Raw genomic sequence first — 27,012 nt, 5'->3', positions numbered from 1 at the left:
TGAACAAGCCATCAATGAACTCCCCAGGAAAAAGTCTCCAGGGCCAGATGGATTTACAAGTGAGTTCTAGCAAATATTTAAAGAGCAATTAATTCCAATGCTATTTTGGAAAACTGAAGAAGAAGGAGTCCTACCAAATTCTTTTTATGATACAAATATTGTACCAATACCTACACCAGGAGGAGTCAAAACAAAGAACGAAAATTATGAGTAATTTCTTTAATGAATATAGATGCAAAAATTTTACAAATAAAGTATTGTAAAAAGATTACAGCAAGTTACTATGAGAATATTACACTATGACCAAGTAGAATTCATACCAGGAATGCAAGTCTGGTTCAATATTAGGAAAACTATCAGCATAATTGATCATATCAAAAACAAAATTAACAGAAACAATATGATTATAAATGGAACCTTCCTTAAAATGAAAGGTAGCATCTACCTAAAACTATCAGTAAGCCTTATATGTAATGGGGATAAGCTGGAAGCATTTCCATTAACCGTGGAGGTGAAACAAGGATGTCCATTCTCACCACTGTTATTCAATATGGTACTAGAAATGTTAGCTTCAGGAATAAGAGAAGAAAATGAAATTGAAGGAATTAGAACAAGCAAAGGAGAAACTAAGTCATCACTCTTTGCAGATGATATGATAATGTACTTAGAGAATACTTGAGAATCAAGTAAAAAAGTTACTTGAAAAGCTCTCTCCAAACTCGCCTCGGTGGCAGCCGCAGATAAATCAGCAGCAGCATGTCCCACAGGAAGTTTTCCACTTCCAGGCATGAGTCTCTGGGCTTCTTGCTTTGAAAGAGAAGCAGCAGGCACTGGGGGAAAGTGAAGAGCTCACCCAAAGATGACTCCTCCAAGTTCATCCACCTAACTGCCTTTCTGGGCTACAAGGCAGGTATGGACCATATTGTCTGAGAGGTGGACAGGCCCAGCTCAAAGATCAACAAGAAGAAAGTGGTTGAGGCTGTGATGATCATGGAGATGCCCTTTATGGTCATTGTGGGTATCGGGGCTATGTGCAAACTCTACGAGGCTTGCTGAGCTTTAAAATCATCTGCCAAGAACATCAGTGATGCGTGTAAGAGGCAATTCTATAAAAACTGGCATAAGTCCCAGAAGAAGGCCTTCGCCAAGTATGCAAAAAGTGAAAAGATGTTAAGAGGAGGAGGTAATTAGAAGTAAACACTTTTGGGGAGGGATAAGGTCAAAAGAGAGAACAGAATAAATGGGGGGCAGGATAGAGTGGAGGGAAATATAGTTAGTCTTACACAACATGACTATTATGGAAGTCTTTTATATAACTACACATATATAGCCTATATTGAATTGTTTGCCTTCTCAGTGGGGATGGGTGGGGGGAGGAAGGGAGAGAAGTTGGAACTCAAAGTTTTAGGAAAGAATGTTGAGAATTGTTTTTGCATGTAACTGGGAAATAAGAGGTACACTTATTGGGGGATAGAAATCTATCTTGCCCTACAAGAAAAGAGAGAAGATGGGGATAAGGGAAAGAAGGGGTGTGATAGAAGGGAGGGCAGATTGGGGGAAGGGGTAATCAGAATGCACGATGTTTTGAGGTGGGGAGAGGGGAGAGATGAGGAGAAAATTTGAAACTCAAAATCTTGTGGAAATGAATGTTGAAAACTAAAAATAAATAAACTAAAAAAATGAGCAGAAAAAAATAAAATAAAGATTTATAATAAAAAAAGTGACAAGATGACAATGGCAAAAAGCAGCTGGAGAAAGACTTGAGCAGCATGAAGAAGTACTGACAGATGATCTGCATCATTGCCCACACCCAGATGCCACTGCTCCCTCTGAGCCAGAAGAAGCATCACCTGATGGAGATCCAGGTGAATGGCGGTAGCGTAGCTGAGAAACTGGACAAGTCCCTTGAGAAGCTGAAGCAGCAAGTTCCCGTGTCCACCGTGTTTGGTAAGGACAAAATGACTGATGTCATTGGGGTGACTAAGGGCAAAGGTTACAAAGGTATCACTAGCCGCTGGGACACCAAGAAACTGCCCCCAGAAACCCACTGGCAACTGCATAAGGTGGCGTGTATTGGAATTTGGCATCCGACCCAGCCACAGTCAGACACACTGAAATTTCACTCTATCATGGTGATGTCATTTTGGTCCCCTTCGAAGACGAAGGACAACAACCAAAACCAAACCAAACCAAGATTAGGAAGGAAACAGAAAATTAGGAGAAGATTTTTACAACTAGTGTCTCTAATAAAGGTCTCATTTCTAAAATATAAGAATACAAGCCAATCTCCATTTGATAACTGGTCAAAGGATATGAACAGGTAGTGTTCAGATAAAGCAGTTAAAGCTATGTATAGTCATATAAAAAATCTATAAATCACTATTGATTAAAGAAATAAAAATCAAAACAACTCTGAGGTACTACAGGACACCTATCAGATGGTGCAACATTACGAAACAAGAAAATTGGAAATGCTGGAGAAGACATGGGAAAATTGGAACACTAATGCATTGTTGGTGGTGTTGTGAACTGATCCAATTATTCTGGAGAGCAATTTGGAACTAGACCCAAAAGGCTATAAAAATATACATACCCTTTGACCTAGCAATACCACTTCTAGGACTGTATCCCAAAGAGATCATAAAAATGGGAAAAGGACTCACATGTACAAAAATACTTATGGCAGCTCTTTCTGTAGTGGCCAAGAATTGTAAATTGAAGTGATGCCCATCAATTGGGGAATGGCTGAACAAGTTACAAAATGTGAATGTAATGGAATGTTTGGTTTGGTTTGGTTTTGGTTGTTGTCCTTTCTCTTCGAAGAGGACCAAAATGACATCACCATGATAGAGTGAAATTTCAGTGTGTCCGACTGTGGTTGATCAGACCAATATGAGTGTGGAATGCTCTACCACATGTTGGGCACAGATAGTCCATGTGAATATCAGGGATGGATATCCCAAATCATCCTGTTTCCTTTGTGCTGTCTCAATTCTACTTTACTCAAAGAGCACAGCACTCTTTCTGATGTGGGCATGCCATGCTGAGTGGCTATAAATGATGAGCAGGCAGAATTCAGAAAAACCCAGAAAGATTTATATGAATGGATACTGAGAGAAATGTGCAAAAATAAGAGAACATTGTACACAGTAGCTACCACATTGTGTGATGACTAACTTTGATAATCTTCTCTCTTATCAGCAATGCAAGGATCTAGGAAAACTCCAGAAGACTCATGATAGAAAATGTTCTCCACATCCAGAGAAAGAACTATGGAGTCTGAATGAAGATTGAAGAATACTATTTACTCTCTCTTTTTTATTTATTTATTTTTCTTTCCCATGGTTTCTCCCATTCTTTCTAATTCTTCTTTACAACATGACTAATGTGAAAATATGTATAATAAGAATTTATATGTAGAGCATTTTTCAGATTGTATATTGTGTGCTGTCTAACGTAAGGGAGGGAGGCAGAGAAAATGTAGAACTCAAAAGCTTATGGCCTTGAATGTTGAAAACAAAATTAATCAAATTAATTTTTTTATAAAATAATTTTTTTTTACTATTTGGCAGAATTCACTTGTAAATGGAAGCGAATGGGAGTTTTTCTTTCAAAGTTGGTTTATGTTCATTTATGTCTTGTACAATTTCTTTTTCTAAGTTGGAGATATTTAAAGGCTCTATTTCCAGTTCTTTTAATCTGGGCAAGCTATATTTTTGGTAGTATACACCTATCACATTGATTTTGTTTTATTGGCACATGTTTGGGCAAAATGGCTCCTAATAATTTTTTTTATTTCTTCTTCATTGGTTTTGACTTTACTTTTTAAATTTTTGATACCTCTAATTTCTGTTTCTTTCTCTTTAAAAGCAAATTAACTAATGTCCTACCTATTCCATCCCCCAAAAAACTCCACCAGACCCAAATTTTATTTCCTAATGCAGTATGTTTGTGCGTATGTGTGTGTGTCTGTGACTTCTAATTTTCTTTATCTTTGATTTTCAGGATTTATATTTTGGTGTTCAATTGGGGATTTTCAATCTGCTTTTCTAGTTTTTTAGCTGTATACCCAATTCATTGATCTGTTCTTTCTCTCTTTTAGGGATGAATGAGTTTAGCAATTTAAATTTTCCTCAAGTACTGCTTTGGCTGTATCCCAAAATTTTGGCATATTGTCACATTGTTTTCATTTTCTTTCTTGAAGTTATTATTTCTATGATTTCTTCTTTGATCTACCTATTTTTTAGGAATGTTAATTCGTTTCCAATTAATTCTAATCTTGCATCACATGTCCTTTATTGAATGCAATTTTTATTGCATTATGATTGGTTAAAAGATACACCTACACTTTCTGCTTTTATGCATTTGTTTGTAAATTTTTTGTCTATGGTCAATTTTGGTGAGAATGCCATGCATAGTTGAAAAATTAATTTCTTTCTATTCCTATTCAATATTTTCCAGAGGTCTATAATATCCAACTTTTAAAAAATTCTATTCAGCCCTTTAGCTTCTTATTAATTTTTGTTTTGATTTTTCTAAGTTTCAAGAAGGCATTAAATTAAGGTCCCCCTCTAAAATAATTTTCCTATCTCTTCCTGTTATTCATTTTACTTTCCTTGAAGAATTAGGTGCTACACTTTTTGGTTCATATATCTTTAGAATGGATATTAACTCATTGTGTATGTTAACTTTTAGCAAAATAGAAGTTCCCTCATTATTTCTTTTAATTGGGTTTATTTTTTGTTTTTGTTTGTTTGAGATCACTATTGCTAACCATGCTTTGTTTTTTTATTTGTTTGTTTTATGCCAGCTGAAACATAATAAATTCTGTTCTAGGGCTTTATTTTAACCTTGTTTGTATCATTCTCTTTCAAAATCATTTCCTATAAATGATGCCTTGTCAAATTCTTATTTCCAATTAATTCTGCTGTCTTCTATTTCATCTTCCATCTCATTCACATTCACAATTATGATTGCTATTTCCTTTCGTTCTCTCCTCTTCTATTTATTTTTATTTCCTTTCTTCCCCTGCTCCCTCTTTAGGAGTCTCTTTTGATTCTAGTTAATGTCTCACTTAATCCATATTCCCTCTTATGCTGCCCCCTTTCCTTTTCTTTCTTTCTCTCTTTCTTTCTTTCTTTCTTTCTTTTCTTTTCTTTTCTTTTCTTCTTTATTCTTTCCTTTCTTTCTTTCTTCCTTTCTTTCTTATTTCCCTGTTGGGTAAGATGTGTTCTTGTACCCAATTGTGTGTGTATGTATATTGTTTCTTCTTTTATCCAGTTCAGATGAGAATGAGATTTGAGTACTGTCTGCTCACCCCACTCCTCCTCCATGTTATATAATCTCTTCTTTGTGCACCTCACTTAGGTAAGCTAATTTCGCCCATTCTGTCTCTCCTTTTCCTCTATCTCAGTGCGTTTCTCTTCCTCACCCATTCCATTCTTTTTTTATCATCATCTAAAGACAACAGAATCACAACCACATGCTCTGTCTAATTAGACTCCCTCCTTAATCCTTAGTCATGAAAAGTACTACAGGTAATGCATGTATCACCTCCCCCTATCAGAATGTAAACAGTTTAACCTTGCTTTATCCTTTATGTCACTCATATGACTGGGCTTCATATGCTTCTCTAGTCTCCTGCGCATATGTTAAATTTTCTGCTTTGGGTCTTTTCACAAAAAATGTTTGTGAGTCTTCTATTCCATTAAAGTTCCATTTTTTCCCTTATATGATTATATGAGGGTCAGTTAGAGGCACAGTGAATAGAATGCCAGGCCTGGAGTCATGAATTCAAATCTGACCTCAGACATTTGCTAACTATGTGGTCCTGGGCAAGTCACTTAACCCTACTTTTCTGCTTTTCCTCGCCTGTTAAATGAGGTGGAGAAGGAAATGGCAAACCACTCCAGCACCTTTGCTAAGAAAACCCCAGATGGGGTCACAAAGAGTTGGATATGACCAAAACAAAGGAATAACAACAACCAAAACTGTGTCTTACTTTTTTTTAGGAGCACCTAAGTCAAATACCTTCCATCTGTACTATCTGTCCTAGGTATGCATATGAATGTGTTGATTGTCATCCAAATTCATGTTATAATCTAGACAACAGAAATTTTATCTCCTTGGTGATATGTGTGTCTATATATAAACATATATACATACACATTAAATACACACATATGTCAATCATCAGACCAAATTTTTTGCAGTGGTTAGAGGTCTCCTTCAAGAATTGCTCAGTGTTTCAGAAGTAATTGCAACCAATACAATGTCATATGCAAAGAGCATCAATTCTGTGTCAACTCACCATCTTTCTCAACCTTCCAAGTTTCAAAACCTTTTGATTGGATCTGTAAGCCAAATACATTCTTATCAATCCTTGTTAGTTCTACCACATCTTACCAGGAGCTATTGATTCCTAAATTTTTTGGCTGTTGCTCTGAAATTCAAATCCCATCTTTAGATACTATCTTCTTCACCAGATAATTTATTTTTCAAATCTGACTCTGAACTTTAATGGAAAGCAATTCTTAATACATCATCTGTGCTTCTAAGTATTTCAGTTTCTTATCTAAGAACTAATTTTTTACAACTGATTTTTATTTGACTTTTTCATGTAAATCCTCAGAAGTATATAGAACTCATATATTCTAACAAATCCTAAGTAATTTTCTATATTGTTCTTGGACAAATGCCACCAGAAGACAGCAATCATTCTTATTAGGTCAATGCATAGTTGTCTCAACAAGTCACCAACCACCTCTACTCATCCTTTTCCAATGATCCTTACTGGATCTCAACTGACAAAATATGAGTATAAAATGTGAGCATTTATATAGTAATCAGCTTCCTCTTCTAAAGCTTCTGCAACCTAAGATGAACAAAGCAAATCCTGTAACAACCTTTTGAAACCTAGAGAAAGATCATATCTAAAAGTGATCACAGGAGAGGACAACTAGCAGCTGCCAAGGACCCAATCCATTAGCTTGGTGGAGTAAGTTACTCAATTATACTCAGAACACCCTTTTGATGATCAGAGAGGGAATTTGAGGGCATTGAATAAAACTGGAATACACAATGGCTTCATCAGTGAGTTGTTGGACACATTACAAAACACACTCTCTAAGGATGATTAATTAATTAGTTACATGATATGCTATTCTCCTCTGTATATTATAGAAAGCAAGGGTAAAGCCAACTGTGAATGAATATAGCTCTGTCACAGAGATTAAAAAAATGGAGATATTTCCACTCTGGTTTAATGCATGTAATCTCTGTTATTCATGGTGCTAGGAAACACAAATTATCTAAACCTCAATATTAGAGAAATTTTATTTTCTTTTGGTCAACTCTTGAGAAGTTTGATGCCAACTCTTCAGTTCCTTGAAGGTCTTAGTCTTGCATTCTCTCTCAGAAAATATTATCATTCTTTCTGATTCCATTTCCCTATTCATGTCCTAATTAAGGAGAAAAGAAAAGTTTTCTGAAAATATTTGTGATGAAGTAGGAAGAACTCTGGGACAAGAATGTACCCTTCATCAAATAACTATATCTTTGATGGAATATGAAAAGTAAAGTATTGAGGGCTTTACTAACCTTTTTTATAATGTGAAAGGTGTACTGATTCGTTTCATATTAATTGCTAACTGGGGAAATGGATAGCTGTCATCATAGTCTGATTCCCCGTGGGAATCAGACTATGATGTCAGCCATCCATTATTAGAGAAAAGCTTTGGGTTGAATGCTGACCCACATTCAGATCATATTATTTAAACCATTTCCCCCCGTTTTTCAGTTTTGTGCAGTTGGGTTTTAGACTCTGCCTCTATATGATAGAGACCTAGATTGTGTTAAGATCGAGATAGTATAATATCCAAATTCAGATGTTGTTTCCAAGATTCAGTCCTTAATCTTGAGTATGTCAAGATGAGCAGATACTCATTCATCTACTGTTGATCTGGATTGTAGATTAACTGTTCTTCCTTCTGGACTAGATAGATAGATGGATAGATAGATAGATAGATAGATAGATAGATAGATAGATAGATAGATAGATAGATAGATAGGTAGGTAGGTAGGTAGGTAGGTAGGTAGGTAGGTAGGTAGGTAGTTAGATAGATAGATAGGTAGGTAGGTAGGTAGGTAGGTAGGTAGGTAGGTAGGTAGATAGATAGATAGATAGATAGATAGATAGATAGATAGATAGATAGATAGATAGATAGATAGATAGATAGATGGATGGATGGATGGATGGATGGATGGATGGATGGATGGATGGATGGATGGATGGATGGATGGATGGATGGATGGATGGATAGATAGATAGATAGATAGATAGATAGATAGATAGATAGATAGATAGATAGATAGATAGATAGATAGATAGATGGATGGATGGATGGATGGATGGATGGATGGATGGATGGATGGATGGATGGATAGATAAATATAGATAGATAGATAGACAGACAGATAGATAGATAGTCCTAAATGAAGATATATAGATAGATATAAATAATTCTAAATAAATCTCTCTACGTAGATCTATCATCTATCCACATATCTATTCTTTCCAAAAGAAGGAACACTTAATTCAGGTAAGTCAGGTATATATCTATGTCTATATAAATATGTATCCATATCTTTAGATATCTATATCTCTATATGTAGATATATAATTCTATACATTTATATCTATATTTAGATCAAAATGTGTACAGATATTTTGTCAAGATTGCATAGTTTGGTGAGAACCCTTCTCATTTCTTACATGTGAAAAATTTCCCTTATTCTAATTATAAGGAGAGGATTCTAGTGGACATTCCATCCCACATAGTTATTTTACAGCTGAAGAAACTGAAGTCCAGAAAAGTTAAGTGACTTGCTCAAGGGCACACAGGAAATAAGTGACTGAAGTGGAATTTGAATTCAAGTCATCTGAGTCCTAATCCATTGTCCCTTTCCATTGTCCCATACTGTTTCTCCAGAAACCAACCTACCAACTAACCAAAAAGCTGGTATATATCTATACAAAACTATCCCTGAACTATTTACAGTGGTACCTTGAGGCAATTCAGATCTCAATCACTCTCTCTCTCTCTCTCTCTCTCTCTCTCTCTCTCTCTCTCTCTCTCTCTCTCTCTCTCTCTTTCTCTCTTTCTCTCTTTGTCTCTGTCTCTCACTCTCTCCCTCTCCCCTCTGTGTGTATATATAAATATATATGTATGTTTGTGTGTGCAATGTATGTGTAAGTGTGTACACACATGTGTGCATGTATGCAGGTGTGTAAAATCTAATTTGATCCTTGTGTTGTTCATGACAACAAATACAAAGGTTGCAACCAGAATTCCAAAAGTTTATTTTTCAAAGAACCCAGTTATGTTTCTGATGATGTCAGGAGGTGACTTTTTGGAGTAGAATTCATCCCAAATTATCCAAAGGAAATTCAAATATATTTCATCTGTGTGTATGTATGTAGATATGTATGTATGTATGGATGGATGGATGTATTCAAGAACTTCCTGTGAGGAATATTTACAGAACAAATTTTAGGGCAACCCGTATCCATAAAGTTATGTAGGAAACAATGCATTCTAATTCTTTAGTATCCCATCCTCTCTAGATATCCAGTAATGTCTTCATGAGTTATATTTTATGAAAGCTTGATAACTAAATAGCCAGCTTTTCCTCCTTACAGCTCTAGGGAATTTGGCAAGGAAATGGAAACATTATATGAGAATTCCACTAACTTTGACTTTTTGGGACTCTTCATCAATCCTGAGTTCCCTGGCTTGATCTTCACTATCATCTTATGTGCCTCCATGGTGGCTGTAATGGTCAATGTGGTCATGATTCTGCTTATCCATATGGACTCCAGGCTTCCTACTCCCATGTACTTTTTACTTAGTCACTTCTCTATCTTGGACACTGTCTACATCTGCATCACTGTTGCTAAGATGTTGGTTGATCTTCTATTCAGGGAAAGCATTTCCTTTTTGGGCTGTGGCAGTTCTTTTACCTGGCTTTGTTTGCAAGTGAATCTTTTTTCTTAGGTATCATGGTCTATGATCGCTTGTAGCTGTTTGGAACCCCCTCCATTATCCTCTCAATGAATCATAGGGTCTGCTTGCTTATGGTAGTGGGATGCTGGATTGGTGGCTCCCTTGATGGCTTCATGTTGACCCCTGTCACTATGAGTTTTCCTTATTGTGGCTCATGAAAGATCAATCACTTTTTCTGTGAGTCTCCTGCTGTGCTAAAGCTGTCATGTGCAGACACATCCCAATATGAGACACTTATGTATGTCTGTTGTGTCCTGATGCTCATAGTTCCCATATCCCTTATGTCTTTTTCTTATATCCAGATCTGGGTTACTGTCACTCAGATGAATTCTTCTGAAGGTAGACACAAAGCCTTAGCCACCTGCTCATCTCACATATAAGTATCAGCATTTTCTATGGGACTGCTTTCTGTTCTAATATCTTGCCCTGCTACTTTCAGAAAAGGACAAAATAATTTCAGCTTTTTACATCATTCTTACCCCTGTGCTCAATGCTGTGATATACAGCCTAAGGAATAAAGATATGTCAGCAACTTTAAAAACAAAAACATTAAGAAAATGTGTTTCTTCCCAGAAAATTCAAGAAAAGGAGTGACCTAGAAAGTTTTAATGATTTGGAAAACATTGTATTTAAAAGAAATCTCTATTGCCCAAGGATTTTATCACTAAAATATTATTGTCACCTTTCACTTAACTTCAGTCTCTCCCGGTCTACTAGCTCCTTCCCCAGGACCTATTACTATACTGACTACGTCTCACCCATGCTCAAAAAGCTTCACTTGATCCATCTATCCTCTCACTACCGATCATCTTCTATCTCTTCTGCCCTTTAAGGTTAAATTCTCTGAGAAGATATTCTAATAGATGTCCTCCACTTCCTCTCCTTTAATTCTCTTCTTAATTCCCTATAACACAGCTTCTGACTTCATCATTTTGTTAAAACTGCTCTCTCTAAAGTTACCAGTGATTTTCTATTGCCAAATCCAATGGCCTTCCTCAGTCCTCATTCTACTTGACTTCTCTGTAGCCTTTGACACTATCAATCACCTTATTCTCCTTGATACTCTGTTCTTTCTAGGTTTTAGGAATACCATTCTCTACCAGTTCTCATCCAACATATTTGTACCTTTTCTACCTCCTTTGCCGAAGCCTCACTTAGATCAGTCCCTTTAACCAGTGTCCCCCAGAGTTTTGTCCAGGGTTCTCTTCTCTTTCTCTGTTTTTTCACTTAGTGATCTGATTAGCTCCCATGGATTTAATTGTCTTCTATATTAATGATTCTTAAATCTATTGATCTAGTCCTACACGCTCCTCTAACCTCTAGTCTTGCATCTCCAACTGTCTTCCAGATATCCTAAAGTAGCCATTCGGTAAACATTCTAAATTCATGTCAAAAACTAAGCTTGTTATCTTTCTCAAAAATTCCTCCCCACTTCCAAATTTCCCTAATTCTTCTGAGGGTAGTAATCGTAAGTCTGCCAGGTTTGCAACCTAGGTATCAGCATCAATTCCACACTGTCTCTTACCCTACACACCATAGCCAACATATTGCCATGGTCTGAAGATTTCATATTTGTAACATCTTTCAAATATGCTCCCTTCTGTGTTCTGACATTCCCACCACACTAGTACACAGCCCCTTCATCTCACACCCAGACTATAATCATAGCCTGCTGCTTGGGCTCTCTGCCACAAGTATTTTCCCACTATAATGCATGTTCCATTTAGCTGCCAAATAAATTTTCCTTCAGTGCCAGTCTGACTATATCATCCCCATACTGAAGAAACTATAGGGGGGGCGGAGCCAAGATGCCAGAGTAGAAAGATGCACATACACATAGCTCTGAACCCACAACTCACAGAACGGCTAGAGGGGACCAACTCACCATGAATTCTGCACCCAGAGGCCACGGAATATTGGAGCGAGGGAGATTTCTGTTCCGGAGAGACCTGCAAACCTCTCGCGGGGGGTCCTTCGCGCTGCGGACTGGGTGCCAGGACTGGGAGCTGAGTGCAGCCCTGCAGTGGCCGCGACACCAAGAGGAAAAGATCCGAGCAGGCTACGGGGATGGGACCTCCAGCAGCCACGCGGGTCCCTCCACTCACAGAGGGACCTGCAAACCTCTCGCAAAAGGTCCGTTGCGCTGCAGACGCGGAGCCCAGTCCAGACCTGCGGCAGCCGGGGCTCCGAGAGGTACAGATCCGAGCAGGCTTCAGGGATGGGATATCCAGTGGCGGCACAAACCCCCCCACCCACAGGTGACGAGGGTTGGTGAGAGAGTCTCTTTGGCAGGTCGAGAGGGGAGTGGGGTGTTTCCATGGCTCAGCCCCCTGCCCCGGGAGATAGAAGCTGAGAGGCAGCTGCAGACAGGGGCTCCCCAAGCGGGCAGGAGCCTGGATCCATCGTGGAAGGTCTGTGCATAAACCCCCTGAGGGAACAGAGCCTGAGAGGCGGCCCTGCCCTGACCTGACCATCTGAACTTAATTCTCACACTGAATAGCAGCCCTGCCCCCGCCAAAAACCCTAAGGCTGGAAGCAGCATTTGAATCTCAGTCCCCAAATGCTGGCTGGGAGGACCAGGAGGCAAGGTGGGTGTGAGGAGAATATTCAGAGGTCAAGCCACTGGCTGGAGAGAATGCCCAGAAAAGGGAAAAGAAATAAAACTATTGAAGGGTACTTTCTCGGAGAAAAGACACTTCCTCCCTTCCTTTCTGATGAGGAAGAACAATGCTTACCATCAGGCAAAGACACAGAAACCAAGGATTCTGTGTCCCAGCCCACCCAATGGGCTCAGGCCATGGAAGAGCTCAAAAAGAATTTTGAAAATCAAGTTAGAGAGGTGGAGGAAAAACTAGGAAGAGAAATAAGAGGGATGAAAGAGAAGCATAAAAAGCAGATCAGCTCCCTGCTAAAGGAGAACCAAAAAAATGTTGAAGAAATTAACACCTTGAAAACTAGCCTAGAAATTAGGCATAGACCCATACCTGACACCGTACACAAGAATAAAGTCCAAATGGGTACATGATTTAGGTATAAAGATTGATACCATGAACAAACTGGAGAAGCAAGGAATAGTGTATTTATCAGATCTATGGAGAAGGGAAGAATTCTTTACTAAAGGAGAGATAGAATGCATTATGAAATGCAAAATGGATAACTTTGAGTACATTAAACTGAGAAGTTTTTGCACAACCAAACCCAATGCAACCAAAATCCGGAGGGATGTAGTAAATTGGGAAAAAATTTTTACAGCTAAGCTCGGGGATAAAGGCCTCATTTCTAGAATATATAGAGAACTGACCCAAATGTATAATCATACAAGTCATTCCCCAATTGATAAATGGTCAAAGGATATGAACAGGCAATTTTCAGAGGAAGAAATTAAAGCTATCTATAATCATATGAAAAAATGCTCTAAATCACTATTGGTTAGAGAGATGCAAATCAAAACAACTCTGAGGTACCACATCACACCTATAAGATTGGCAAACATGACAGAACAAGAAAATGATAAATGCTGGAGAGGATGTGGGAGAGTTGGAACACTAATTCATTGTTGGTGGAGCTGTGAGCGCATCCAACCATTCTGGAGAGCAATTTGGAACTATGCCCAAAGGGCTACAAAAATGTGCATACCCTTTGACCCAGCAATATCGCTACTAGGACTATATCCCCAAGAGATCATAAAAATGGGAAAGGGTCCCACATGTACAAAAATATTTATAGCAGCACTCTATGTAGTTGCCAAAAACTGGAAGTCAAGGGGATGTCCATCAATTGGGGAATGGCTGAATAAATTATGGTATATGAATGTAATGGAGTACTATTGTGCTATAAGAAATGATGAACAAGAAGACTTCAGAGAGGCCTGGAAGGACTTATATGACCTGATGCTGAGTGAAAGGAGCAGAACCAGGAGAACTTTATGCACAGCAACAACCACAGTGTGTGAGAGTTTTTTCTGGTAGACTTAGATTTTTGTAATAACACAAGAACTTCTGAAAAAAAAAAAAAAAATCCCAATGGTGGACCTCAAGGCAAAATGCCTTTCACACTCAGAGAGAGAAATATGGAAGTCACTCACATAATGTAGCAGATCATGTTTGTGTATGTGTATCTGTTTGTGTATCATGTTCTGATTTGTTATACGGATTCTTTCATTTATCTTAGTCTGACTACATAGCATGACTATAGTGAAAATATACTCAATAGGAAAGTATATGTAGAATCTATACAGAATTGTATGCAGTCGTGGGGAGGGAGGGAGGTAGTGGGGGGTGGGTGGGGAGGGATAAAATCGCAATTGTATGGCAGTGATTGTTAAACATTAAAAAAATAAAAAAATTAATAAAAAAAAAAAAAAGAAAGAAAACTAGCCTAACTCAATTGGCAAAAGAGGTTCAAAAGGCCAATGAGGAGAAGAATGCTTTCAAAAGCAGAATTAGCCAAATGGAAAAGGAGATTCAAAAGCTCACTGAAGAAAATAGATCTTTCAAAACTGGAATGGCACAGATGGACGCTAAGGACTTTATGAGAAAGACAGATATCACAGAACATAGCGTGAAGATTCGAAAAATGGAAGATAATGTGAAATATCTTATTGGAAAAACAACTGACCTGGAAAATAGAATCAGGAGAGACAATGTAAAAATTCTGGGACTACCTGAAATCCATGATCAAAAGAAGAGCCTAGACATCATCTTCCATGAAATTATCAAGGAAAACTGCCCTGAGATTCTAGAACCAGAGGGCAAAATAAATATTCAAGGAATCCGCAGAACACCGTATGAAAGAGATCCAAAAAGAGAAACTCCTAGGAGCATTGTGGCCAAATTCCAGAATTCCCAGGTGAAAGAGAAAATATTGCAAGCAGCTAGAAAGAAACAATTCAAGTATTATGGAAATACAATCAGGATAACACAAGATCTAGCACCCTCTACATTAAGGGATCGAAGGGAATGGAATAGGATATTCCAAAAGTCAAAGGAACTAGGACTAAAACCAAGAATCACCTACCCAGCAAAACTGAGTACAATACTTCAGGAGAAAAAATGGTCTTTCAATGAAATAGAGGATTTTCAAATTTTCTTGATGAAAAGACCAGAGCTGAAAAGAAAATTTGACTTTCTAACACAAGAATGAAGAGAACCATGAAAAGGTGAACAGCAAAGAGAAGTCATAAGGGACTTACTAAAGTTGAACTGTTTACATTCCTACATGGAAAGACAATATTTGTAACTCTTGAAACATTTCAGTATCTGGGTACTGGGTGGGAGTACACACACACACACATGCACACACGCACACATACATAGAGACAGAGTGCACAGAGGGAACTGAAGAGGATGGGATCATATCTCAAAAAAAAAATGAAATCAAGCAGTGAGAGAGAAATATTGGGAGGAGAAAGGGAGAAATTGAATGGGGCAAATTATCTCTCATAAAAGAGACAAGCAAAAGACTTATTAGTGGAGGGATAAAGAGGGGAGGTGAGAGAAAAACATGAGGTCTACTCTCATCACATTCCACTAAAGGAAAGAATAAAATGCACATTCATTTTGATAGGAAAACCTATCTCACAATACAGGAGAGTGGGGAACAGGGGCACAAGCAGGGTGGGGGGAGGATGGAGGGGAGGGCATGGGGAGGAGAATGCAATCCGAGGTCGACACTCATGGGGAGGGAAAGGATCATAAGAGAATAGAAGTAATGGGGGACAGGATAGGATGGAGGGAAATATAGTTAGTCCTATACAATACAACTAGTATGGAAATCATTTGCAAAACTACACAGATTTGGCCCATATTGAATTGCTTGTCTTCCAAGGGGAAGGGGTGGAGAGGGAGGGAGCTAAAGATGTTGGAACTCAAAGTGTTAGGATCAAATGTAATGTTCTTACCACTGGGAAATAAGAAATACAGGTTAAGGGGTCAAGAAAGCTATCTGGCCCTACAGGACAAAAAGAGAAGACAGAGACAAGGGCAGGGAGGGAGGATAGAGGGGAGAGCAGATTGGTCACAGGGGCAATAAGAATGCGTGGGTTTGAGGGGGGAGGGGATAAAAGGGGAGAAAATTTGTAACCCAAAATTTTGTGAAAATAAATGTTAAAAGTTAAAAAAAAAAAAAGAAAAGAAACTCTAGTGGCTCTCTATCACCTACACAATCAAATAAAAAACCTCTGTTTTGCCATTCAAAGCCTGCATAACCTCCTAGACCCTTAGAGTTTTCTTATGCCTTACATTCCCTCTCCACCGTGTACTCTTTGATACAATTAAAAGAAATTTTCTTTCTATTTTGTGAAGAAGACACTCCATCTCTCTGTTCTGGCATTTTATCTGGCTATCTCCCATGCTGTAATACTTTTCTCCCCCATCTTATTATCTCTGCCTACAGATGTCACTGGTTTGCTTTTGGGCCCAATTTAAATCTCTCTTTTTCCAACTCCTCTTGTTTCTTTTCCTCTTTTAATTATTTCCTTCTATCCTGTCTGTAGTTTGTACATAACTGCTTCCTTTTCATCTCCTCCATTAGATTATGAGCTCCTTGAGGACAAGAAATGTCATTTGCCTTTCTTTGTATCATCCAGGCTTAGCCTGGCACATAATAATTATTTAATAAATGTTCATTGACTGTCACCTGCATCCATTTAAAAGATAAAACTTAATTTTTCAAGGATTGTACTTACAGCCCACTTCATTTATGCTTCATAAGTAGTCCAATCTTTTCAAGATAGGATTTACAGCAGGAGTATTCTACCCTGTAAATCATTCCAATCCAACATATTACTGCTTACTTTGACTTAACCAATACCTTAAGCAATTTCAGTAAAATATAAAAATAGTTTATGGATAAAGCCCCTGCAAAAACTTATACCACCTCACTGCTTGCCATCCATCACAAAGTACTGCTACTGGGGTCGCTTGTAAATAAATCCCCTTATAAAGCTTTGACCAATAATTCTGGCTATGTGTGACTCTTTATTCATAATCCCTGCATCACAAGCAGATATAACTGGGTACTTCACTGTTCTGGTCCACAGTGATTGGTATAGTTAGCAGGACTTCCAGGAAACAGTCTGGGAAAGGGAGGAAAATATTGAAGAGATCTGCAGACAGACATCTATAGGATGTGTACTGGTAGCATATGTGTACTGGTAGCATGAATAGTATATTCATGTGGAGCTATTTAGAAAGTCTGAGACACTCTTAAACCTCTACAAGTGTTAAATACCCAGCTAGCTGAGATGAAATTGCCGGTAGTTGGCAAACAGGCTAGAGCAGCAATTGCTAAAGTAGCTTGGCCACTGTTAATTGCTTTGTGTTATGTCACAGAGCAATAGTTAGTTGATGAAGCTCAGGTATATTAGCTTGGAAAAAATAAGAGATATGTGGATTATCACTTTCCAGTTTTTGAAGATGTCTTTCTGAATCTGGCTGAAAAGAGTGAAAGAGGCAAAAAGTAGGGTTTGGGTTTGTTTGTTTTTGGTTTTTTTGCAGTAGTGGTAGTTTTTAAAATGGCCTTTGCATGTCATTTTACAAGGGCTATAGGGCTCCAAATACCAAAAGTTAACATCAGAACTCTTATAACATCTAAGGATTGGAGTGTGGAGACACGGGTCTGAGTGGAGATTGATTTAAGTGAGTGGAAAATATCATCTGAATCTGAAGGAAAGATACAGGATGCAGAGCCTCTACAATCATACCAAGTTAGGCCAATATTTTTAGACAGCTAGATAAAGTGGAGGCATATGTGGAATGATCAAGGACCACCATCTTCAGTACAACCTATTACAAGATTTAGAGTTAATAGATTTAATAAGGTAAGATTTAGTAATGCAGGATAGTTAATAGATTTAGCATTCAGATTCCATCAAAAATGAAAGGAATCCATTCCTAAGTGAATGGTTCCATTTTCTAATAATGAAACAGGTAAAATTAAGTTAAATGGGTAGTATCATACACACTCATCCTATGACAGAGATTGCATGGCATAAGAGGAATTCAGGGGAATCATTCCTTATTAGATTGAATTATTAATGCCTGTAGGGACACTTGGCTAGACCCTACTGATATGCTGGTAGGACAGATTTCATGGAGGAATGTACAGGAAGCCCAAGCCTAGGGAGATGACTATGCAAACTACCATATGTAAAACCTATTAGAGATGAAACAAAGAATAAACTTTTAAGCTAGCCCCTGTAATCTGTTTAAAGTCCCCTGGTATGGGCATTAGTCTATGACTTTCAGAAAGCGTTGTTCAAGTTGGCTGAGATTCAAGATCTAAATGGCTCCAGATTAAGACCCATACAACAGGAGTCAGAAAAGACATTAGCAGTAAATAGGCCAAAGACACTTAACTAGGAAATGAATGTCACTTGACTGGATATGGTCTGGGATGCTGTGAGAAGTAGATAAATAACATAATGCAGTGTTACTAAAGAGATAGAAAATGTTCAAGCCCCATCAGCAGTATATGATAAAGACTCCATCAGCCCCTTCTGAAGAATTTAGGGCTCCAGACACAAGGAAGGGGACAAAAATACTGTACCACTCTGGAAGTTGCCTGAACCCACAATGGAGGAGGGGTGGAACTGAGACTCCCAAGAATAGGGTAGATTGAGGGAGACTGGAGGTCATACATAGAAGTATTCTTACATTGGTCATGACACAATAAGCATGAAAATTCACATAGGTTCCCCAGTCCCCCTAAGTTCACATTGATTGTTATGGGGGCACTGTAACTCCAACAAAAAAGGAACCAAGTTCTGTTACAAACTGAGCACTTACCATCTTAAAAATATCATCAGTCCTTGAAAACATTACAGGCATACCTCATTTTATTGTCCTTCACTCTATTGTGCTTCACAAATACTGTGTTTTCTACAAATTGAATATTTGTGGCAACCTAGCATTTGGCAAATCTAATGGTGCTACTTTTCTAGCAGCAAGTCTCTGTCTCACATTTTGGTAATTATTGAAAGAGTTCCAGATTTTTCATGATTATTATTATTATGTCTATTATAGTGATCTTGGATCAGTGATCTTTGATGCTACCATTGTAATTGATTTGGGCTTATAAGACGGCAAACAATCAATTAATGCAGTATTTGAGCTTCCAGTCATTCCCTTGTCTTTCTCCCTGTCTCTCTATTCTCTGAGAAGCAACGATGTTGAAATCAGGCCTATTAATTACCTTACAATGTCCTCTAAGTGCTCAAGTGAAAGGAAGAGTTAAATGATGTGGCAAACTTTATTGTCTTATTTTGGGAAATTGTCACAGTCAACCCAACTTTGAGCAATCACCACCTTGATGAGTCAGCAGCTATCAACATAGAGGATAGATTTCTACCAACAAAGAAAAATTACCATTTTCTGAAGGCTTAGATGGTGGAATTTTTTAGCAATAAAATGTTTTTAAATAAGGTATGTACATTGGATTTTTTTAAGATATACTACTATTGCACACTTAGTAGACCACAGTATAGTGTAAATATAACTTTCATATTCACTGGGAAACTAAAAAAATTTTAGGACTAGATTTATTGAGATATTTATTTAATTGCAATTGTCCAGAATCTGCTTTATAACAGCAAAGTGGCACAGTGGATAGAGCACTGGTCTTGGAATCAGGAAGACTCATCTTCATGACTTCAAATCTGGCTTCAGACACTTACCAACTATGTGATCCTTAACCATTTACCTCAGTTCCTCTTCTGCAAAATGAGCTGGAAAAAGAAATGGCAAACCTCTCCAGTATCTTTGCCAAAGAAAACCCCAAAAAGGGTTCACAAAGAGTCAGACAATTAAAAATGACTAAACAATTGCAACTAGAACTAAATCCTAAATATTTCTGAGGTCTTCCTGTATAGGAATAGATTTATTACAGAGGTAACTTTGCAAACTCCTATGGGGAAATGATGGTGATAGGTGTAGGTAGTAAAAGTAATGCTTTGGGTTTTTGCCAAATGGACATCTGCTTTCCTCCCACCACCTCAAAAAGTGGTTATTGGACAGTATCGGTTACCTGGATTGCACTCAGAAATATCAGAAACAGTCCTGAATTTGGATAAAGTAAATATCATAAGGAGAACCCAAAGTCCTTTTAATAATCCAGTGTGGCTTGTGAAAAGAACCTGATGAGATTTGAAGAGCAATGGTAGATTATAATGAATTAAACAGCATAATTTCCCTATTACATGATGGTGTCCCAGAAATAGTTAGTATCTCAAAGAGGCTGGGAAAATGATATTAAACATAATAACTGTAGCCCAAAGAATTGTTTATGTCCTCATGAAAATAGAATGCTGCACTTATATTCCTGTCAAAGTCTCTCTTATTAATAAAACTGTTCAGAACTTAAAATGTCATAAGGGGTTTCCATCTTAGGAGCAGTAGTGTACCATAAGAACTTCATGAACAGTCGAATGGCATCATCAGATGCAAGCTTTTGGAATATTAATTTGGCAGTTGTGTGGATAATGACTGGGAAAAGGGAGACACTGGGAGGATTCAAAGAAGGAAGCTATTACCCTAATCCAGACAAGAGGAGAAAAGGGTCCAAAATAGACCTTCCATGAGTTAAAGTTGACCTAATTGAAAAGGGGGCAGAAACCCCTATGAGAGTAGAAAAAAGGGGATGAATGCAATATTTTGTGGAAGTAAAATAGATAAGAATGGGTAACTGAATGGATATATTAATTGGACAGTTGATAACTGTGAGATTTTGAACCTGGGGGAGTAGTGGTGCCCCTGAAGGAAAATACATAAATTTGGAAGAATGACAGGTTTCAGAGTAAAGATAATAGGTTCTCTTCTTGGTATATTCAAGGTAGATATATTTACAAGGCAGTTTATGATGGAAGACTGGCACTCAGGGTGGGGGGGAGAATTATGACTGAATATGTATATTTATTCTCAAATATGTATATTCTTCAAATATATATATTTGAAAATCAAATCACCAAAGGAATGGGTTAGAGAAGAAAGATGGGTCTCAAGATAGAGATTTGGGGAAAAAGTCATGGTCAAAGGACATGACTATAGGTCTAGCACAAGAGACTTAGGAGGGGGTGGGATCAAGAATATGTATATAGTGCTATAAGATGAGTGAGTTGGGCTAAATATTTGGACTCTATAGTCCATTTCAGCCCTAAAGCTAAGGTCCTGAGATTTTTGGCAAATGGAAGTCCTATCTCTTTACTGAAGACTGAAGCAAGGAAGAATAAAACAGTGAATAAGGCAGTTATATTTTGAGGTGTAAAATAAGGGAGGAAAGGGTGTTCATGTGGCATTTATTTCCTTAGTAAAATAGAAGACAAAATCCACTACAAGAAGTGAGGGGGGAAATTAGGGCTGAAAGAAGCTAAGAGGGAAAGATTTTGAAACAGCAAAATCAAGGGAAAGACTTCAGAAGGTAATCAGGTTACATATTTACAGTCATTTTTCTTTCTTGGAATACATGTTCAGTTTAATTCTCCTAAGAATTTAATACAAAATTGTTTATATTTCAATTTCTGAAAATTCAAAAAAATCAGTGAGATTCTTCCTGCCGACTTTTCCAAGGGACAAATCAATTTTGAATCAAAGGGTTGCTGCCCCTTTCTCAATTAGGTCAATCTAAACTGATAGGGAACATTCTCTGTTGAGACATAGTGTATTAGGTAGAGTTGAGTAAAGGAAGGGCAAGTAATTCTGCCTTGCTAGAAAATAAATGAGTATGAGACAGATAATTCAAACTGCTGCTTCAGATGCCTGATTTGGCATATAGACTGCTAACAATTTTTTTAAAAAACTAAACCTGTGATTTCACTGGTGTTGGGAGTTATTAGTGATGAACTTACTCCACCAAAGTATATTGACACTTTTTTAAAATAACATCCAGAATTTGAGAGCTGTCTAGAAGAATGCTTCTCTCTCTCTCTCTCTCTCTCTCTCTCTCTCTCTCTCTCTCTCTCTCTCTCTCTCTCTCTCTCTCTCTCTCTCTCTCCCTCACTCTCTACCTCCTTTACCCTGTCCCTCTCTTCCCTTGAAGGGAAGGGGAACCCTCTCTCCCTCTTTCCAGTCATAGTGGCTTTTGAATAATGTGCTGCCTAAGAGAGCTTGATTTTGGACCTCTGAGTTCTGACTGCCTTTTCTACTATGTTTCTTTCCCTACATAGGTAATCAAAATAGACTTCTCAATGACTGCCTAGAGTTCCTAGGTTCCTTGGCCCATGATGGCTGACATTCAGAAAAAGAGCCCTGTAGCTATTGCTGTAATGATCAGTAGGAAAAAGAGCCAAACTCTTGACCTGACGTACTAAATGTAATTTGCCTTTAGGGACAGTTAGCAAGCAAGGTAAAAGTGAAATGCTAATTCATCAGTCTCACAAATTGTCTCATATTTTAATTATTTTTAGTATCAATCTCCAAGGAAATTATAATGCGAACTATAAATTATTGCTTCATGTCAGTGTACACTTGTGAGTTTTTGTGTTGTAATCATTTCTTCTATGTGGAGAAAATAAATAGTTATTCTGTACCTAATATGCTCTCTTTTGAGAAGATCCTAGACAAGAGTCAAATTTTAATTTTAAATGGTTTGCTCTGGGACTTTGGAGGTGTGGGCATATAAAAATCCCAAGGTTTCAAGTAAAAGAGTTTGACTCTTCATTAAGAGCAAGGCTCTCCTAGGACTTGGAACCTTTGCCAAATGCATGGGTCCGAAGTCATAGGGTCTCTTTAAAAGGAGAGAAGAAATAGCCTAGCTCTGTTGAGCCCAGCAGCAAGTCTATATTGTTAAAGGTCTTTTTTATTGTCAAGAAGTAGGAATGTTCAGTAGTGAGACTGCTGGAAAACCATATGAAAAAATTTAATAATTTTTCTTTTATAATTAAAATTATTTTTAAATATTCAGATCAATCACAATCTCACCATCTTTCAATTAGTATACCTATGTTTCTATCATTTCTCTAACATTGAGTTTTCATCTTTGTTCAATTAATGAACATCATCATCTCTAAGCTTTTAAACTGCATTTGTCAGACTACTCGTAATTTTGAATGTTTTAGATGCTTGTTGATAGTTTGCATTTCTTCTTTTGAAATGTTGTTCATACTGTTGGATTACATATTGATAAATGACAGCTTAGCATGTATGTTGATCCCTGGTAAAAATTCAAAGATGAACTTTTATCAGAGATGCTTATTTTTTTAATTTATGAAATAAAACAAGTATTACTGTAACATGGTATAACTAAAAAAAGATTGAACATGAAACTGGTCTATCACATAAAACTTACTATTCCTTGGAAATACATATAATCAGGTTATCATTTAAATTTTTTCTATTTTTCTCTACCCCCCACCCTGAGAGGAGGTTACCATCAGACACAAATACATACATATTTAAAATAAAAGTAATTGTGTACATACTTCTATTTATAAGTTTTTTCTCTGGATCTAGATAGAATCTAACTTCTTTGTTCTTTGTACTTAATTTGGGTATTTATAATAGTGAAATTGACTTATTTGTTCAGTCATTCCTAAAACAATATTACTGTTATTATATACAGTATTCCCTTGTTTCTGCTCATTTCACTCTTCATTATTTTGTGCAACTCTTTCCATGTTTCTCTAAGATTACTGAGCTCATCATTTCTTATAGCACAGTAGTATTCCATCAAAATCATATACCACAACTTGTTTAGTCATTATTTAACTGACAGGCATCCCCACAGTTTCCAGTTCTTTGCCACCACGATGAGCTCTTATAAACATATTAGAACATACAGGTTCTTTTGCTTCTTCCTTGATCTTCTTGGGAAACAGACAGGGATAATATTGCTGGGTCAACACGTATAGGCAATTTAATAACTCTTGGGACGTAATTCCAGATTGATCTTCAAAATGATTGGATCAGTTCACAGTTCCACCAACAATGAATTAGTGTCCCAGTTTTTCCATATCCCTTTCAGCATTTGCTACTTTTCTCATCACTCACTTTAGCCAATTAATAGGTATAAAATGATATCTTAAAATTGTTTTAATTTGCATTTCTCTAATCAATAATGATTTAGAGCATTCTTTATACGACTCTAATTGTTCTGATTTCTTCATTGGAAAACTGCCTATTTGTATCCTTTGACCATTTATCAGTTGGGGAATGACTCATATTCTTACAGATTTGACAAGTTTCTTATATATTTGAGAAATGAGAGCTTTATAGAGAAATTGTCTGTAGTTTTTTTTTTTCAGTTTTCTGCTTTCCTTCTGAACTTGACTACATTTGTTTATATGTACAATTCATTTTTAATTTAATGTAATTGAAATTATCCATTTTACATCTCATTCTGCTCTCTATCTTTTGCTTATTTGTAAATTGTTCTCATATCTGTAAATCTGATAAGTATTATGTTCCATGCTCTTCAAATTTGCTTGTATTATCTCTATTTCTTGGTTATTCATCTACTTTGACCTTCTCTTAGTAAACAGTGTGAGATTTTGCTCTGTGCTCAAGTTCTGCAACATTACTTTCTCATTTTCCCAACAATTTTTACCAAATAATGAATTCTTATGCCAAAATCTTTTAAATCATTTTAAAGAGGAATCTCTTACTATTTCTTGCATGATTTTGTTTGTGATATATAGGAATGCTGAAAACTTGTGTGTATTTATTCTATATCCTACTACTTTGCTAAAATTATTGATTGTTTAAGCTACCTTTTTAGTTCAGCCTTTAGGATTTTTCAATTATATCATCATATCATCTTCAAAAAGAGATAATTTTCCTATCTTATTCTATATTCTGATTCCTTCCATTTCTTTTTCTTCTCTTACTGCTATTGCTAAGATTTCCAATACAATATTGAACAATATTGGACAAAGTGGGCATCCTTGTTTTGCACCTGATCTTACTGAGAAGACTATCCCATTGCAAACAATGCTTACTCATAGTTTTAAATAAATGTTTTTTATCAATTTAAGGAAAAATTCCATTTATATCTACGCTTTCAATTGTTTTTAATAGAAATGAGTTTAGTAGTTTATCAAAAGCTTTTCCTGAATCCGTTGATATAATCATATGATTTTTAAATTTTTTATTATTGATGTAATCAATTAGGCTAATATTTTCCCTATATTAACCATCCCAGAATTTCTGGTATAAATCCCACTTGGTCATAATTTTTTATTGAAAAGATCTTTTTGCTTTATGTATCCTTTTTTCCCCTTTTTTTCAAAGGAGGCCATGTGGTGAAATACAAAGAATACTGAACTTGCATCACTGAATTTAGTCATGAGAGAAACCTGTACCCTTGACTGAGTTGCCACTTACTTTCTGACTACTTAACCTCTTTAGTCCTTAATTTTCTCATCTGTAAAATGAAGATATTGAACTACATGACTTTTAGACCTTTCTAACTTTCTATGCTTCTGTTTGAACTAGTTTTATTTAAATATGTCTTTAAAAATTTTATGTGATGAAACTTTTTTGTAATCTTTTACAATATTCTCTCTGCTGTGGCAGGCTATGAATTTATCATAGGATAATAGATTTAGATCTCAAGGAATCTCAGAGGTCATCTAGTCCAATGATACAATTTTATAAATGAAGAAACAAAAAGTTAAGCAATTTGCCCAGAATAAGACAACCAGTGCTGGGAACTCTTTTGACCCCAAATGCAGTTCTTTGTCAAATGTACCACATTACCTTTCTTTCCAATTATATTTCATTATAAAACATATAACTTTCTATTCCCAGCTAAATATTTAGTGGTATGAATTTTTAAAATTTTTAGATAATATATGTTTAACATTCTGCCTAAAATTGTGCTCTAAAACCTATTTTCTGTCAAACTATATTGCAGTTTTCCCAACATTTCTTGTCAGACTTCCTTTCTCAGAAGTTTGTGCTTTTGAATTTATCGAATAAGTCCACCAGCTGCCATACAAATGTGTTTTTATGTCTTGCTTATCAATGTTTTGGTTGCATTGCTTTTTGTTCATCTACCTGTAGAAATGTAATAAATAATGAGTATACTAATCATCTTCATTTGCTTGAGCTCTCTTATTGTCCAGGAGAGGTCAAAATAATCTAAGAATCAAAATAACCCAGTCCTCCTAGTAAGTCTGAGGGCAGAATTGAATTCAGGCCTCCCTGACTCCAACTCCAGTGTTCTATCCATAGTATCATCTCACTGCCAGTAATGAAAGAATATATAAATGTTATTGCTGTACTACCATGGTCTTTGCAAGATTTTGGAGAATAGAAGAGATGCCACAGTCCTGCAGGAGGGCAAAAGTCATGGTCATTTTTAAAATGGAAGAAGAAAGCATCTATAAATTACAGTCCAGAGAGTTTTGATTTCTGGCAAGACTCGAGTATGCATTACCAAAGGAACCATCAGTGAATAGTTTTTAAAAAAGTAAAGTGACTAAAATAAGACAGCAGAACTTCATCATGAATAGGTCATATTCCAAACAGGAAAATTATAAATTCTGGAGAAGATGTGGGAAAATTGGAACACTAATTCATTATTAGTGGAGTTGTGAACTGATCCAACCATTTTAGAGAACAATTTGGAACTATGCCCAAAAAGCTATAAAAATGTGCATACCCTTTGCAATACCACTTCTAGGGCTGTATCACAAAGAGAGTATACAAATGGGAAAAAGACTTATATGTACAAAAATATTTATAGCAGCTCTTTCTGTGGTGACCAAGAACTGAAAAATGAGTGGATCTCCATCAGTTGGGGAATGGGCTGAACAAGTTGTGGTATATACCACAAGTTGTGGTATATAATAAATGCTATTGTGCTATAAGAAATGATGAGCAGGTAAACTTCAGAAAAACTTGGTAAGACTTCTATGAACTGATGCTGAGTGAGGGGAGCAGAACCAGGAGAACATTATACACAGTTACAGCCACATTATGTGATAAGTAACTTTACAGAATTGACTTCTCAGCAA

At 36.8% G+C, this 27,012-nt stretch overlaps 2 pseudogenes; both read left to right on the top strand.

Moving 5' to 3' along the window:
• The first annotated feature begins 756 nt into the window (after positions 1-756).
• Positions 757-4,112, top strand: LOC140522657 (large ribosomal subunit protein uL3-like; annotated as a pseudogene).
• A 5,610-nt stretch (positions 4,113-9,722) lies between these two features.
• LOC140522656 (olfactory receptor 2T35-like) lies at positions 9,723-10,658 on the top strand (annotated as a pseudogene).
• The last annotated feature ends 16,354 nt before the right edge of the window (positions 10,659-27,012 follow it).

This window comes from Notamacropus eugenii, chromosome 2 (genome assembly GCF_028372415.1).
Source record: "Notamacropus eugenii isolate mMacEug1 chromosome 2, mMacEug1.pri_v2, whole genome shotgun sequence".
Taxonomy (NCBI): Eukaryota; Metazoa; Chordata; class Mammalia; order Diprotodontia; family Macropodidae; genus Notamacropus; species Notamacropus eugenii.
The sequence above is the reverse complement of the archived record's forward strand: the minus strand, read 5'-3'. Positions and strand labels throughout refer to the sequence as shown.